The sequence below is a fragment of the Octodon degus genome, unplaced genomic scaffold, assembly GCF_000260255.1.
Source record: "Octodon degus isolate 3935 unplaced genomic scaffold, OctDeg1.0 scaffold00056, whole genome shotgun sequence".
Lineage (NCBI taxonomy): Eukaryota > Metazoa > Chordata > Mammalia > Rodentia > Octodontidae > Octodon > Octodon degus.
In genome coordinates, this window is record NW_004524632.1 from 1,755,884 (window position 1) to 1,772,391 (window position 16,508).

Genomic DNA, 16,508 nt, shown 5'->3' on the forward strand with positions numbered 1-16,508 from the left:
TCTTTCTAATATGTAAGGTTTTACTCTATCACTTGATCAGCTCTAGAGCTCTGGTTCAAAATTCCAACCAGACTGGGCACTAGACTGTGGACATGTGTAAATTTTTCCTGAACTCACACCTAGAGCTTGTTTTCTCTCTTTCATTTCTTGATCTCAGATTATCTTTTTCTATACTAATATGTTCAGGCACTTGCCAAATATGTATTTAGTGTCTGCTTCTAACAAATGACAGACATTGAGTCAAGAACTGTCAAACATTTCTCAAATAAATTCTATCAAAGTGGCACAACAAAGAGAATTGTGATTCACTGTTCCAATTAAGGTTATAATGAAAGTGCAATATGTTGCACACTTTTGGAACCTAGGATCCTTCCTCTTAAATTATCTATGAAGAGAAAAATGGCCTTAGAAATCAGAATAGGAGATGGGTCATATTTGGAAAAAGATAAATATTAGGTAAGAATTTTCAGTAGTTCATATTCTATAGGTAAGCAAAATAGGGAAAAATTTCTGAATGAGTTCTAGTTTACTCTTCCAACTTTTCAAATGTCTGTACATTCATGTATAAATAAAGACAAACATCATACAAATGTTTACACTCTGGTGTATTTTGACATTGAGGCTTGTAGCTCTTCATAGAGATTCTAGACTGTGGATCTTTATGACTGCATTCTATTGATGATTAACAGTTGGAGATTTCTTTTTTAAATATTAATTTTATTGCAAAAGAAATAGCAATGAGACAGTTTCAAAACAGGTTAGTAGGACAGTTATAATAATACATTGCATATTGTTGTTTTCATAGTCGTTATAGTACAAGATTATAAACAGTGGAGATTTCAACAATCAACAAAACCAACACTGTTGTATTCTGAGTCTGGGCTCCTGGAAACAATTTTTTTTTTGAGCATATTATATTTATTGAGGGAAAGAAAGCTCTTGTCCAAGAGAGCGACAGGAGAGGGGCCTGAGTGAGTAGCTCCCCCCAAAATTTCAAATACAATTACTTGAGTGAATTTCCCAAAGTTTATGCTATTCAGTTTTACCCTGGTCACATGGATATACAAAGAAAGTGACAAGTGTTATAATAGGTGTTTGTTAAAAGAGCTGCTGGAATTCAATCACAATGGAGACCAAAGCTATTTGAAGAAGTTCAGAAAGGATGAAAAGGAAGTTTAACAGTTGACTTTGGTTTTGCAAGATAAGAAGGTGCTCACTGGGCAAGAATTGAGAGAAAGGCTATTGAGAAAGAGAGAAAATGACATTATCAGATCTATGGTTTAGAAAGACAATGTGAAGAAGCATTTAGGAGAAAAAAATGATAAGATTTGGAATGATAAATGAGACAGCCACTGGATCAGGCCAAGAAAAAAAAGACACTGAGGGTTTAAGAAAACCATTAGCAATGGGGATACGGAGAAGCAAATGACTTGAATGACAGGTGAGAGATGTCGTTGACAGGTTTTAGTTTAAGCAGGCCTCAGGAAAGAAGAAAGAGTGAAGGATGGCTGTGAGATATATTTGAGCAGAAAACATTTGGATGTGTCAGGAGAAAAAATATTTTCTGTCTTTAACACCAAGGCGCTTGTGGCATTCCTAAGTGCAGAGATGTTATGTGCATATATTAACCCATCAAGGATTGTCAGGGGGAAGCCAGGGCTAAAGATAAGGATTTTGAAGTCATTTATAGTGGAAATATATGATGTAACATCTGTAAATGATATTGTGCAAGAAGAGCTCACTGACTGAAAGATGACAAGGGTAAGGTCTTAGTTACTTCCTCATTGCTGGGACAATAACACCTGGCACCTATAAGTTAAAGGGAGGGAGGTTTATTTTTGCTCACAATTTGTTGAGGTTTTTGTCCATAGTTGGCTGGCTCCAAATTAGGGTGACAAGGCAGAGGATTATCACAGAGGAGATTCAGCTCATAGCATGGAAGCAAGACTTCCTTGTTCTTTCCCCTTTTATTCCATCTGGGCTACAAGCCCATTGGTTGGTGCTATCCATGACCAAGGATCTTATCCTCTTCAGTGACCCATCATCTACACCCAGAGCTAAGCTAAACCAATCACTGGGCTCATCTAGTGTCCCCCACCCATCGTCCAGTCACTCTCAAAACCTCCACCTATGAATGTAAGAGACTTTGGGGGATGTTTAGATGGAAATTGTAACTGGCATGGCAACTCAAGAAGAAAACTGAGGGGACAAATACAAAAAATGATGACAGTGTGGAAGGGATCCTTTGGATCAAGAGTAGTCATATAGCTTCATCTCCCTGGTGGGTTGTGAAAGGGGATTTGAAGATTGCATCAAAATATATTGGCTGCTTCTGACTCTGCAGGAAGTTGGATCAGGTTCTTTGAATTCCTAGTAGAGGACATATCAGTGTTTGTTAATGAATAATATAGCATGACTTTATAACGGGATTTAATATTCACGTATTGATTCTACCAGTTGGTCTCGTCATGCTGTCTGAGTGGTCTATGCCAGTTAGCAAAGACCTGAAAACAACCATCTACCAGGTAACACACATTAGTAAAAGAAAGAAAAGTATTTTCTTCCAAAATGTAGAAAGCAGCTGTCCTTTTAATGCACAATGGATGAAAATTTGTCACTGTGGGCTCTGACAATCAACATATCATTCTTCCTGGCAGATCACCAATTTCAGTCAGAAGAGATGACTCATGCCATTTAATCAAAAGGAAAAAGAAACCTCGGGGGCTGAAACTCCCAAGGGAAGGTCCCCATAGCCGTGCCAAAAATATATGTCAGCACATCTTTATTAATGTCTGTGATCCCCTTTTGAAATCATTTCTCCTTAGTTAGTATTAAAATATTTCTAGAAAGTAATATGGAACAATAAAAATAACCAATGAATAAATGTGTGTCTAAGAAGACCTGGGATTGAATATAAATTTAAACACTTTGATGTTGGTAATTATATCTTACCAAACCCCAGGCATGTCCCAACATCTTTTTTATTAATTTTTTTTTTATTTATTTTGTGTGTGTGTGTGTGTGTGTGTGTGTGTGTGTGTCCAGCTCAGCCCACCAGGGGGCGGGGCTGGCTGGCATGTGGTGCTGGGGGATTGAACCGTGGTCCCTGTGCTTTGCTAAGCTTGTTCTAAGTAGGTGCTTTAGACCACTGAGCCATCTCACCAGCCCCTGCCCCAACATCTTGATAAAGATTAATATTGATGTTATCAGTGATGTAGGTAGGTTGGTATCAGAGTCTTTTGAATGAAGGTAGTTGAGCTGAGTGATTATACCAGACATGTACGGGAAGGAGGCAGCTTTTGATAGACATTGCTTGTGGGATGGTATCCTGCTAACGTCAGGAAATTTGCGAATGAGTTCTCTGTGGCTACGTGGCAACCTGGGATTGTATTCCATTCACTGTCTACACGATGTGCCTGACTTTGCCACGGTGTGTGATTAAGTCCTCTAAAGTAGTGCTCAGATACTTTGGGTTTCTGTTCTACGTCTGTCACTTTTTAATAACACAACCTTGAAAAGTATATGCGGCAGGAGTGGTGGGGAGCAGAGGAAATCCTCCTCATGAAAGTTTTCAGTACAGAAGCACTCTGAAATGGAGAGAATCCATCAGTATGTTCTGGAAATCATAACTCTGTGCTTTGGTGACCCTAAGCACGTCTTCATAGCTATCCATAGGGCAATAGCAAGGATCACAGCAATTAACACAAACAGGATGGGAACTGGCTGGCATTTTTAAAAAATAATTTTTAATTAATTAATTAATTTGGTTCAGGGTCTCACTAAACTATTTATTTATTTATTTATTTATTTATTTATTTATTTATTTATATTTGGAGGAACTGGGGATTGAACTCAGACCTTTGCACTTGCCAGGGAAGTGCTTATTCTACTGAGCCATCTCCCTGGCTCCTCACTATGCACTTTAGACTCATAGTGATCCTCCTATCTCAGCCTCCTCAGCACTGGGATTACAGGCATGCAGTACCATGCCTGCTTCTGGAGCTGGTACAGCGTGTGGTATGAGGGACCGAATCTGGGTCTTTCATTTGCGAGGCAGGTGCTTAGACCACCCTGCTACCTCTATAGTCCCTGGTTATCATTTTTTATCAATGACTTTTATATATTCACTAATTTAACAATACAGCTATGATGGGAGTATAGCTTTCTTTTCCCACTTCATACAGTACTCATGGTAGGTAAGGATGCTTTATCAACCATCTGGCATTACAAGCAGTATCCTTGGCTAATCTATCTGCTATTCGCCATTTATCGGTCCAATTACTTAAATATATGATGACTAAAATTTGCATTTTTTGTTAATGTTTTAAGATGATATATCAGGAATATTAAAATTATAACATCGTCAAATTCATTCAATGAAAAAAGGCTAGTTGAAATGACACCTGCAGGGAGATACTTGGGACAGTCAGTACATAAAGAAATGTACTGTCAGAGTGATATTTGGAGTAAACTTGCAAGTGGCTAATTCCCACATGAATGGGTTCTAAGGTTTCAACTGACAGGATGCGAGTTCTATACTTGGTATTTATATATATACACTCTGACACGCACTACGCAGTAAGGTTTTGGGTGTACTGATTAAGAAAGCAATGCATTTTGAAGATGTAAATTGGTTTTTGAATGTAATTTTAGGTAAAGTAAAGCTAAATTAAGGCTGGCTTAAAATGCATGGAAGAAAATTGGTTTCTCAACTAAAGTGCAAACTGAAAATCCAACAGTGCACTATTATTTAAGGGTAGGTTGCTTCCAATTGTTGTTGATTTGGGATGACTTCAAAAGGAGTACAGGTGTTGTCAAATATTTTAATAGGAAATGGTTTTGGTTGGTAGCACATTGATAAGAAGGGGGAAAAGAACTAGTATGCATTTAAAGAACACAACATGTTAACGAATATGAAAGATTCTCGATACATCTCATGTAAGTCTGACCTCACTGTTATACTGAATGTTGTCTGAAATATTTTATAGAAGAAAATGGGAATTTGATTAAGTTTTGAAGGATGATGAATTGCTTGCTACTGAGGAGTTAATCAAGATAGAAACATCTTAAATGGGCAAAGAAGGCCCCTTCTTGTTCACTTTTGTCTGTTTATTGTCCACTTAGCAAGTACTGACCCAACGGTCTGCAGATCTTCATCCTGAAGTAGGCTCTGTGACCCTGACTCAGAAAGCAGCACAGCCAACGGCACTCTTCAGTAAGAGCAGAGTAAATGCTCACGATGTTCTGCTCTCTGGGTAAACCAGCATCACAGGAGCTTGTAGGAGGGATATTCTATCACATCTTGAGTGATGAGGAAATGTTTTGGAGGGTAGAATGCCTAATTGGAGGCAAAAGGTACTCCTGCTCAACGTGAAAGCCATGGTGCTTGCCTGCCGTTTTTCTTTTGCAGTGAAAATTTGTTTTGAGTCTCCTAAAGCCTTATGACTCCTGGCCAAGAGAACATAGAGGTCAAAGCTTTTGAATAAATTACTACATACCACTGGAAATCTCTGGCTCACAAATGATGTTTCATTCATTCATTCTTTCTTTTTTTTTTTTTCTGTATTTTAGGGAAGGGTCTACAGGATGTTCAGGTTCTCACTACTAGATCAGACTTGTAGTGATTCTCCTGTTTACAGCCTCCGAAGTGCTGGGATTACAGGCACGCGCCACCATGCCTAGTCCAGCACAAATGATGTTTCTAAGAATTCATGATAAAAGTTCCTTTGGAGGTATGGCTTTCTGTTTTTTGTTTTTTTCCCCCCTTCTCTAGATAAGCATCACTTTAACTCCCCCTAATACCATATGTACCCTTTTCTTGTTCCACGGGAGCTGGTTGGGCTCCAGCTGTGTTTTCTATTGTAGATGATGGACTCCCAGTCAGAGAGTCCCCTGCTGGCAATAAGAAGACAGCCTTCTCTTTTAAATCTCCTAAGTGCTGCTCAAGATACTACGTGGTGCATGTTAAAATTAAAATTCCTGCAATTTTATATGTCATCTTTCTCCATGGAATTGATTTAAGACAACATGTTCTACAATTTTTCCCTGGAGACTTTTGACCCACTTTGAAAGTAGTTGAACATGTTTCAGCTAAATTCACTTATTCAAATTCTGCATTTTTCTTTAGCCATATATAGAAAAAAGGGGAACTACCATTTATTGAGTGGCTCATCTATCTATCTATCTATCTATCTATCTATCTATCTATCTATCTATCTATTTCTTTTTGAGATAGGAGACAGGATTTTGCTATATGGAGTTTGGAGTTTAGGCTGGCCTTGAACTGGCCCAGGCTGGCCTCAAACTCACAACAATTCTCTCCCTCAGCCTCTACCCATATTTTTAAAGAAAGTTTTATTTCTTAAAACTTAGACATGTCATGTCTTGATCCTTTTTACTCCCTCTATATCCCCTTCTCCATTTACCCCAGACCTCCTTCCCATGCCACGAAGTCTACCTTACTTATATTGTTTTTGACTCTGTGAAATAGAGCTTTGGTGAAAGAGGATAAACAACTTCTCTTCTGCTAAATATCAGAGCTGGGCCTGAGACCCACATCTGTCTCCTTCAGTGCCATGGCTCTGTCAACCAACCTGTCAATGAAGAGGTCAGTCAGTTTCCTGCTTTTGTAAATAAAGTTTTATTGGAACACAGTCACACACATTTTTTTTGGCTATTTCCTAGTTACAATGCTAGAGCTTATAATTCTAATGAGGTCATTAAGCTGAAAATATTTACTATCTGACCCTTCAGATGAAATGTTTATCAGTCTATGGGTATAGAAAAATAACTTAATGCTTTCACATAATCAATTGGTGTCTTCTAGTTGTAGAATATCCTCGATTTTATATCATTCTCAATCATGTAAAGCTAAACTTTCATGACTAGTTTATGATATGAGAGAAGTATTGCTTTTTGAAAACACTGCAAAAGACTGTTTCATTGTGTTAGAGTTCTCAGAAATTTTCTTCTATTAAATTATTCTCTTAATTTCTAGTGTTCTAATACAGGATAGAAACTTAGGTTTATTTGTCAAATTGTCTTATGAGCATCAGTTTATACAAATACTCTAATTTATCCTATATACTTATCATTGAATTCCCATTTTAGGTAGCTTTTTGTTCAAATGCACCATGTACTTCAAATGAGTTGTGATCTCTTAGAAGCTTAAAGTCTTGCTAGCCACAGTGAATAGAATGCAATATGTCTAGATTCATTGAACTTATTCATGCTTTAAATCACATGAAATCATCTCCCTTTTCAATGTTTTTGATCAATTTATTTGGGTAATAAGTTATCCTTTATTTTTATTCATTTATTTTTAATTTTAATCTTATTTGTTTATCTGATGCAGGGTCTTGCTGCTCAACTAGGACTCATAGTGATCCTCCTGTCTGAGCTTCCCCAGCACTAGGAGTACAGGTATGTGCCACCACACCTGGTTTTCATGGCCTGCACAGCATGCCCAAGGTTCTGGGGCTGGCACAGCATGTGGTACCAGGAATGAAACCCAGGTCCTTGCCAGACAGGCCCTTAAACTGCTGAGCTATCTCCCCAGCCCAAGTTATCTTCTATAACTTTAAAATTTTCATAATCATTACTTTGTCTATAATTATTTGATATATAAAGCTCGAGGCCTTTACTTTGAAAAATAATAATTGCTTTCATTATTAACTGATATTCAGTTAATTATACTTTTCCTTTATGTAATTTACTTGGAGTATTTTTCCTGGTATCCATATGACAAGCTTTTCTCTTTTAATTTTTTTATGTTCTATGAAATTGCTCAAAACATTTACAAAGACATATTAAATATTCCCTGAAGCATTTTGTATGATACAGTATTTTAGTGTATGTTTCATAAAGAGACATTCTTCTACTTATTCACAACAAATATAAAATCCAAAGGGCTGCAATAGCACATTTCATGCAGTCTTTGAAGCGCATACCAGCCTGTGCAGTTATTTCAACAATGCTTGTGGGAACAAGATCCGTTTTGGTCTTGCTCACTGCGGTTAGTGTATACTGCATCTTGGCCTTTCAGTACCGGGCAGTAGACACCCCCATTTGGGCCATGTTACTCTGAAAGAGGAAAATTTCATAGAACAGCAAGAGACAGATGATGACTTTTAAAGGTGTCTTAAACTTGGACTCTACTTCACACCTCTTTGGTCCCCAAAAATTGTATGGCTGAGCTTGATGCCAGCATGGTGGGTAAGTAACATTTACCAGAAGGGGGCAGCGCAGTGGGTGGAGGTGTTTGGTCCTTACCTAGGAAAAGGAACAGTAAATACTAAATCCTAAAAGAGAGTGGGGGGCCAGGCACGGTGGCGCACACCTGTATTCCCAGCCATTGGAAGGCTGAGGCTGGAGGAGTGCTGGAAGTTGAAGGCCAGCATTCATTTACATAGTGAGACAGAGGCCCACTATGAACTATATATGAACTATATAGTGGACCTCTGTCTCAAGAAAAACAAACAAACAAAAAAGACAGTTGGATTTAGTCAATGTGAGATGGTAGACAGAGATTTATTTTTAATATACCAAAGGAATACATTGAGAGTCTATTGCATATAAAATGAAACTAACATTCTCAATCATTATAGGAAGTAGATTGAATATGGCAGGGATGAAAGAAAAGAGGATGCTACAGAAGTGACTGGCTTCTGTAGCACGGGAAGGGCCAGATGCCCTACTCATGAGCTTGTCGTGCTTCCAGTTGCCTGATGATGTTCTCCATTGCATCCAGTCCCAGGTAAAGCGTACAATCAATTAGTAGCACACAGCAGCTAGGGCCTCTGGAGAGAGGTTGTGTGCTTCCCAAAGTAATACCTTCTACAACTTCTCCCTCTCTCATTATATGCCCTTCATTAATGTGAATGGGTAGCATTTATTCAGCACATACAATGTGCCAGGTAGAAACTAAGCTCTTTAATGTATTGACTTAAGAAAGCCTCACAAAAAGAATCAATAAAGTAAAGATGGGTCCTACAATTATCCCTAATCATAGGTGAGGGAATCTGGACACAGAAAATTAGTGTCACAGCTTGATTTCCTCAAAAGCAGACAACAAGACAGAATGCAGACTGCAGAGCCTAGAGAAGGGAAAGGGATAGAAGAAGCAGGTACAAAGACCAGAAGGACTGGACAATTAAGATAATTTTGTTTAGGCTTGTCAGCCATTCATGACAAGCAGCTCAAAAACACGGGAGATAACCTGGATTTATTAAAGAAGAGTGAAAGTGAGACCTCAGACTATGGATTGGCAGGTTATTCTTTGCAGTTAGGCATCCTCCAGAATGCAAAAGCTGGAGAATACATGAATCATGACTCTTTTCTGGGAGCGCAAAACTCAGGTCATTTTCAGCACTGTTAGTCCCTCGCTTTAATTCAAGTAAGTGAATGTAATTCATCAGAACACCTCAGATCTGATAATAAATGTCTTGAATAGACAAAGCAGCATCTAAGAATATTGTTTCAAAGATGCATGGTAGAAAAAATAGTTACGGAGACGATGGCAAGGTTAGGCATTTTAAGCATGCTTCAGGCAAGAAAGAAAACTATTAACTGAAAAATTGTACTCATTATGGTTTGTGTCTAGTTGTCCCCCCAAAGCCTCATGCAGTCATGGGGCAGACTTCTAGAGTTGGTGACTAACTCATGATCCACTGGGATTATGGGTGTGAGTACTACATCTAGGGTGGGGCGGAGAGTCTGAATGCAGCTTAAGGTAGACAGACTTGCTCGCTGTAGCCATGGGTGCTGCTACTCCTCCCATTTTCTCTTTTGCTCTTTGCCACCACCATGGAAGTTTGCTTTCTTCCATGTGCCATTCTGCCTTGGAAGCAGCCGAGTATGGACTGAAACCTCCGGTAACTATGAGCTAAATAAATCTTTCCTTCATTCATTTTGAGTGTTGGGGATGTGTCCCAGCAATGAGAGAAGAGTAACTGAGATAATACTAAAGAACCAGACAGTGAACCCTAAGTGTACCCATCATGGTCCAGACAGTGGAATATTATGGGTCCGCATCTCCTCTACACATATTTTGCCACAGCAAACACTTCAAAGTCTTCATCTTGTTATGAAGCTTCTGCTCCCTAAGTTTCTCTAGATCCCAAGAGAAAAGCCCACATGTAAGCAATGCAGTGCTCCAGTAGGTATTGAAACCACCAATTACGAGCAGTCTATGAAACTGAGTAGAGTGAGAAGGTGATGCCTGGAAGGAAGAAGTCTGGAGACGTAGAGCTGGCTATGGAAGAAAATTGGTAAATTCAAAATTTTGGTAAAAATTGGTCATTTGGACAAGGAAATAGAACTTACAGGCAAATCAAAAAAATTACTCAACAGTCATCCACAATTTATAGAGAAGCAAAAGGAAACTCAAAGAAAATGAGCAGGGCTAGAATCTGTTTGCTATGGTAAGATGCAGACACTTGAACCCATACTGAGGAAACCTCAGGCACCTCTGTGAGAAAGGATTCAGCAGCTTATTTCATTGGACAGGAAAATGGTAGCAAGGGACCTAAGCTTCAAATAAAGGGGTAGAGCACAGTTGTATGTTGAGCAGGATCCAAGCAGTCTGGGTATTCCAATGTTCCAGAGTGCCCCTCAGGTATCTCCATTCCAAGCTCAAGGAGTCCAGGTTTCCGAGTGAGAAGCCTGACCTCGTTGTAATGATTTGTGTGGGTTACACATCTGACTAACTCTGTAATTCAGCTTCTCTGACTGGCAAGTCTTAGATTGGGTCCTTGGCTTCCTCTGCCATCTCACTCAGACACAGAAGTTTCTTTATATGCAACCAACGATATCCTCTGGCCCTCATGGCTGATTTCCAGTGCCTAGAACTTGTGCCTCTACCTTTGTCATCTTCTCTTGTGAGCAGAGATACTGAAGGACCATTTGCAGATCAGCACAGGTAGCAGTGCCTGGAAACTTGTTAGAAGTGAAAACTTTTCAATGCCACACCAGACCTACTAAATCAGAAACTCTGGTGTTGAGACATAGCCATTTGTTTTAAGATGCCCTTTCAGCATCGCTGATGCATGCCACAGTTTGAGGACTGTTATAGAAGTGTCTAAAGGGCATGACTAATAATTCTAGCATACATATTTCTGATAATTTCTCCATATGTTTCAACTGGCTGTGATAGTTGACATTGAATTACATCTGCTACATCTCCTTCTGGTTCCCCACTCCTGAAAAAGCTAGTAGCCAGACTCCTGCCTTATGCCTCCTCTGTGCCATCTAGTACCAATCCTAGGGTCCTAAATACCAATCAAACGGTGAAAGTTCTGTCGACAAACTCCATTACCATCTCACCTGCTTTCTCAGGCTGCCTCTAGTAACATCTCAGACTAGGATCTTCGGAAGCAAGGACTCCGTGTTTGAGTGTCAAATGTAGGATCAACACCAGTCAAGAGAATAAAGAGGTATTCAGGCTAACCTGAGGCAGCCACAGCAGCGCAAATGAGGACCCTCATGAAAGGACTTCCAGAAGTGCTTCAGAACAAGCCGAACTTGATGGGAGAAGTGTGCTGCAAGTGACCAAGAGTATTCTGAGGGGAATTTATGGCAATGTTTCTACTTTAATATTTATTTTTTAAAAATTGAAATGTTCACAGTAGTTTAAATCACACCACAAACATTCTTTATATATGATCTGTATCCTTATATATTCTTTTAAGCAAAATAATTGTCTTTTGATTTTAAACACTTGAAGCACTTCTAAATGGAGATCTTTGAATGTTGAAAGAATAATGAGCAAATTTAATTTTAATAATTACATAAATTTTTATTTGGAAGTTTGATGAAAATTTGTAGATGGACTGAGGGTAAAAAGATAATTTCCTTTAGGAAGCAGAATTTTAGAAACATGTATTATTGAAAGAATTGAAGATTAAATGTTAATATTGTAAAAGTATCTACCCATATATCACATGCTATAATTTTCCCTTTCGACCTTCACAATAAATAAAATTCATGCAACAAACAAAATATGTTTCTTTATCCAGTGTTCCATGATTTAGATTTTTCTCTGGGCCAGGTAACACATGAAGAAGTAGGTTATAGTTATAAATCAGGCAGGAACATAAAGCCCAGTGGAAAAGACAGGCGAGTAAACATTAATTACAGTTCAAGTTGACAAGTGCTGAGCGATAAAGTATGGGGTGCCACCAGTGCATATTAGAAGGCCACCTCTTGATGATTGAGGCCATAAATGGGAAAGGATGGGTGGAGAGAATGACATTTTCATCTTGCTCTTCCTTTGCCTGGGCTGTCACTGGCACTGACGGTTAACTTGCCTTTGCTCAGTTCCCTATTTGCTTTCTGTTCCTGTTGTGCAAGTTCTAAATCCTCCATTAATGCACAAACTCCCCAAGGTCATGGGACAATTTTCTCTTTAATTGCTGGCTGTCCCAAGAACCTTTGCACGCAGTGGGTGCTCAATAAATGCCATCAAAGAATACTAGCCAGTAATTGCCTCTTGCCCATGCTTCCGTGGAGAGTTGCTACGTGGCTTTTCAGGTGGCTTCCTTCTTCCTGGCATGCAAAGCAGACTGAAGACACGAAGGAAGCCATTAGCAATACAACACCTGTCATTTGCTAATAAGATTTACAGGGGTAATTTGCCTGACATGACACAGAGACCCTGCCATTAAAATAAAAAGGGCAACACCTTCAGAACAGAACAAAGTCAACTGTTTTACCTTCTAAGACATTAACGTGATAATGTCACTGTTCCTCCAAGGGTGCTTGACTTGCTAATAAATATGCAGATGCCATTAAGAACACATAAGGGGCAGACTATTAGGTGAAATGTTTATAGTCTATTGCTCGAGCAAAACAGGATTCTCCCACTGACCTCCCCTCCCGTCTTTTCTTTCTGAGCTGCACATTCACTGAGATATCTGAGGACATCTTTACACATTCAGTGAGGCAGACAGACCAAAAAGTTGAGGGTTAAACCCAGATAACAGTGAGTTGTTTTCAGGTAGACCTGGAATTAGAATTCTGGAGAAGAAGTAGGGAAATCACTTGGAAATCGAAGCCATGATCAGACCATAAAGAACTAGCAATGCTTGCCAGAGAATTTTGATTTTAATTTTTTTTTATACAAATAGCCCAAAGTTTTCTGAAGAATTTTAAAGTAGAGGAGAAGAGTCATAGGGGTGTTTCTGGAAGGGTAAATTGGAATGAAGGTGTTGAAAAAAATTGTAGATATTCATCATTGTAGTAATTTCTCATTTGAGCTTTTCTCTTAAAATCAATTTATCTCATAAAATGGGATTGCCAAGCCGATCATTTAAATCTTCTCAGAGTTCCTCATTTCTCCATCAGAGGTGCACGGTAGCCAGCCTTATAAGTGTTTCTGGCTATTATCAGCAAGAACAATGTATCAAAGGAAAAGCAGAAAGTCTGGCTTCAGAGGGAGCCAGAGTAAAGGTAGCTGCAGAGATCTGAGAGTCAGGACTTCTCTAGAATTCTGTCTGTGAAACACTCATCTCTGATCATCACCAGGCCCTAGAAGGCTTTGTTCAAAATGCCAATTTCTAGGCTAGGCCACACATTTAAATTTGAGTTTCATGACCACCCCGGAGGAGGCAGGTGTCTCATGGATTAGAAACCCCACCTGAGTAACATGGCATAGGGGAAGTGACAGGACAAAGTAGGGACCACCATAGAGATGGTGGAAAAGATGGAGCTCTTACCTGCTTCTCCTGAAAAACAAGATTCCTCTTTTCATCTGGGGGCACTCAGGGACACCAAAGCATTTTTTTTTTTTTCAATGAACCATCTCTCTTGACCATGCCCAATTGGTGACAACTAGCATAACAAACTTCACATTCATTCTGTGTTCTTTATTACTGTAAATGTTGGGTCAAGCCTTTTCTTCACTCTGCTAGGGTATGTGATCCTTCTTTAGGGAATGCCTGGGAGCTGACAGGCAGGGTTGATTAACACTGGCATTATCCTCCCTTCAAGACTGGGGACTCCAAGACAAGTGGTTAACAGGGACGTTCAGATACACATAAGAACCTCCCATCCTTATCCTAAAGCTGCAGTCACATGGACGGGAGGACAGGTAGAGCCCCAGGTGACTCAGATCACCATGGAGAGACAGTCCTTGCTGGAAATAATCACAGGCAGCCATGATGATGCCATAGATAGGACACCAGGAGCAAGATAGAACCAATGGGGGATCCCAGCTCACTAACTAGCCCATGAGAGGCGTGTTCCTGCTTTTGTGGATGGACTAGTCTGACACCTTGTAGTGCAGTATGCCCTCTCTCTCTAAGCTGGAGTCCTTTCCTGTCTTCACTCTAACTTCCCAATTTATGCTTCTTCTTGCAAATTTTCCATCGCTACTAAAGCAAGAATTCATACTAGGTGGAAATAAAAGGATACTGAGAGGGGAAATCTTGATGAAAAAAGCAGGGAAAAGCACAAAACAAGGTAAACACAGCCTCACTAAAAAATAATACCCCTACAAAAGGAAGTTCAGCCTCTATAGCAAGGCTATCAAAAGTCTCTATAAAAGGTCCTATCCTATCTTTCAAATCTAAATTTTGAAAGGTGAACAGCCTGGCATACAATGTTTGAAACACACCAGAAAATTTACTGCTTCTATGCACCATAAATCTTCATGAAGCCTGGCATTTGTTCATAATTCTCTTAACCTTTATTATCCAATAATCTTTCTCTGTAACTAAAATCTTGTTTTTCCTTACTAGATTAGCTTTAATACTATTTGAAGAATACATCAGCTTTACTCAAAGAGCTGGTGGGTGACTTACATCTCTATTTTCTTGTGTTCCTTGTATTCTTTTGTCCTGTGACAATTTTTAATGACTATCAGTCTCAATAATTAAAAGCCAGTGAAGAAAATGTATAATGTATAATAATTATGTATATTATTACAGTTAACCCCAATAGTGCTTTCTATTTTACCTGCATCTATCTTTTAAAGATTATGAAATATAAGACAGGAAGATAACCTATGCTTAATCCTTTTATCTGTGGAAAAGCTGCATCAAAATCCAAGATTTTTTTACTACCATTTTTCCTGTGTTATTTGAGTGCTTGCTGTTCCAGTTCAATTTCAGTTCCTGAAGTCGGACAGCTCATCTACTCAGACAATTCCCATGATGTCTGGTAATGATTTATAATTACATTTAGTCAATAAATGTATTGAATAAAAGAATGGATCAAAATTTAAAACTGACTCTTACATTATAGGCAGTTTTGGATTCAAAAAAGAGATTAATGAAAAAGCTACATAATGGGATAAGTCTTCTCTAGAAGGTAGGATTGGGGTTGAGCCTTGATAATGAATATTTGGAAAGGCAAAGCTATGATCAAATGATACCATGGGAGCAGACACCTGTAGATAGAACCTTTCCCACTAACAGGATTGATATATTTTCATTGGTATTTAGCTTACAAAGACAAAAATATCCTTGCAAATGGATGGGGAGCTACTTGGGGCAAGGATGCACTAAACAATGATTTATCCTTCACTCCTTTATCCTTCTTGTTAGATTGATTCATAAGGCAGCTGTCAGGTTTAGCTCTGTGATCAGTGATAGACTTTGAGCTTCAGGCTTTCTCAGTTAAATTAAATTTGACATTCAATTTAAAATCTGGGATATAGTGTGGCAAATTCCAACTGTAATAGTGATGCAACAAAGGGTATTCAGTTTAACACAGAGGTTTCCACAGTTCCCTGGGTCTTTACCACCATAAAGGCCATTTGATTTATAATTTGAAGAATCACATTCTTCTAGAATTAGAAGATATATTACAAATGCTTGAAAGTAGAGTGCTTTACAGTTTTTTTCTTACTCATAGCAACTAACATCTTAATGTTATGATTTGTGTCTACATGTCCCTCCAAAGCCTCATGCAATCCTTGGGGCAGGCCTCTAGAGTTTGTGATTAATTCATGATCCAATATTGGGATTATGGGTGCCTGTACTATACCCAACCTGGGGCAGATAGCCTGAATACAATATAATGAATGGAGAGAGGCTTGCTGGATGCTGCAGCAGCTACTCCTCCCTTTTGGTTCTTGCTCTTTTTCTGCTTTCCACCACCATGAACATCTGCCCTCTGCCGTGTGCCACTCTGCGTTGGAGCCAGCTAAACATAGACTAAAACCTCTACTAACGGCGAGCTAAATAAATCTTTCCTTCCTTAATTTTGGGTGTTGGGCATTTTGTCCCAGGAATGAGAGAAAGGTAACTGAGATGCCTACCCTACTATGCAGGAGATCACATGCATAATAGGCACACTCCAGGACTAAGTCAGATAGGCTTGTGTTTCATTCATAATTTTGCTACTGATCAGTAGAACTCCCTGCAAAGAGGCTAGAGGCAAGACCCACCCAGCTGATTCAGGAGCAGAACATCTTGCCAGAGAGACACAAAGGGTTCAAGTCTAATACCTGCAGCAGAAAGAAGTGGAGCACAGCAGCCAGATCCAAGCAACACCCACCTGGAGGAATC

General features: G+C 39.2%; 1 pseudogene; it reads left to right on the top strand.

Moving 5' to 3' along the window:
- The first annotated feature begins 2,468 nt into the window (after positions 1-2,468).
- The window catches only part of LOC101571220, a 38,879-nt pseudogene continuing 24,839 nt past the window's right edge, over positions 2,469-16,508 (top strand).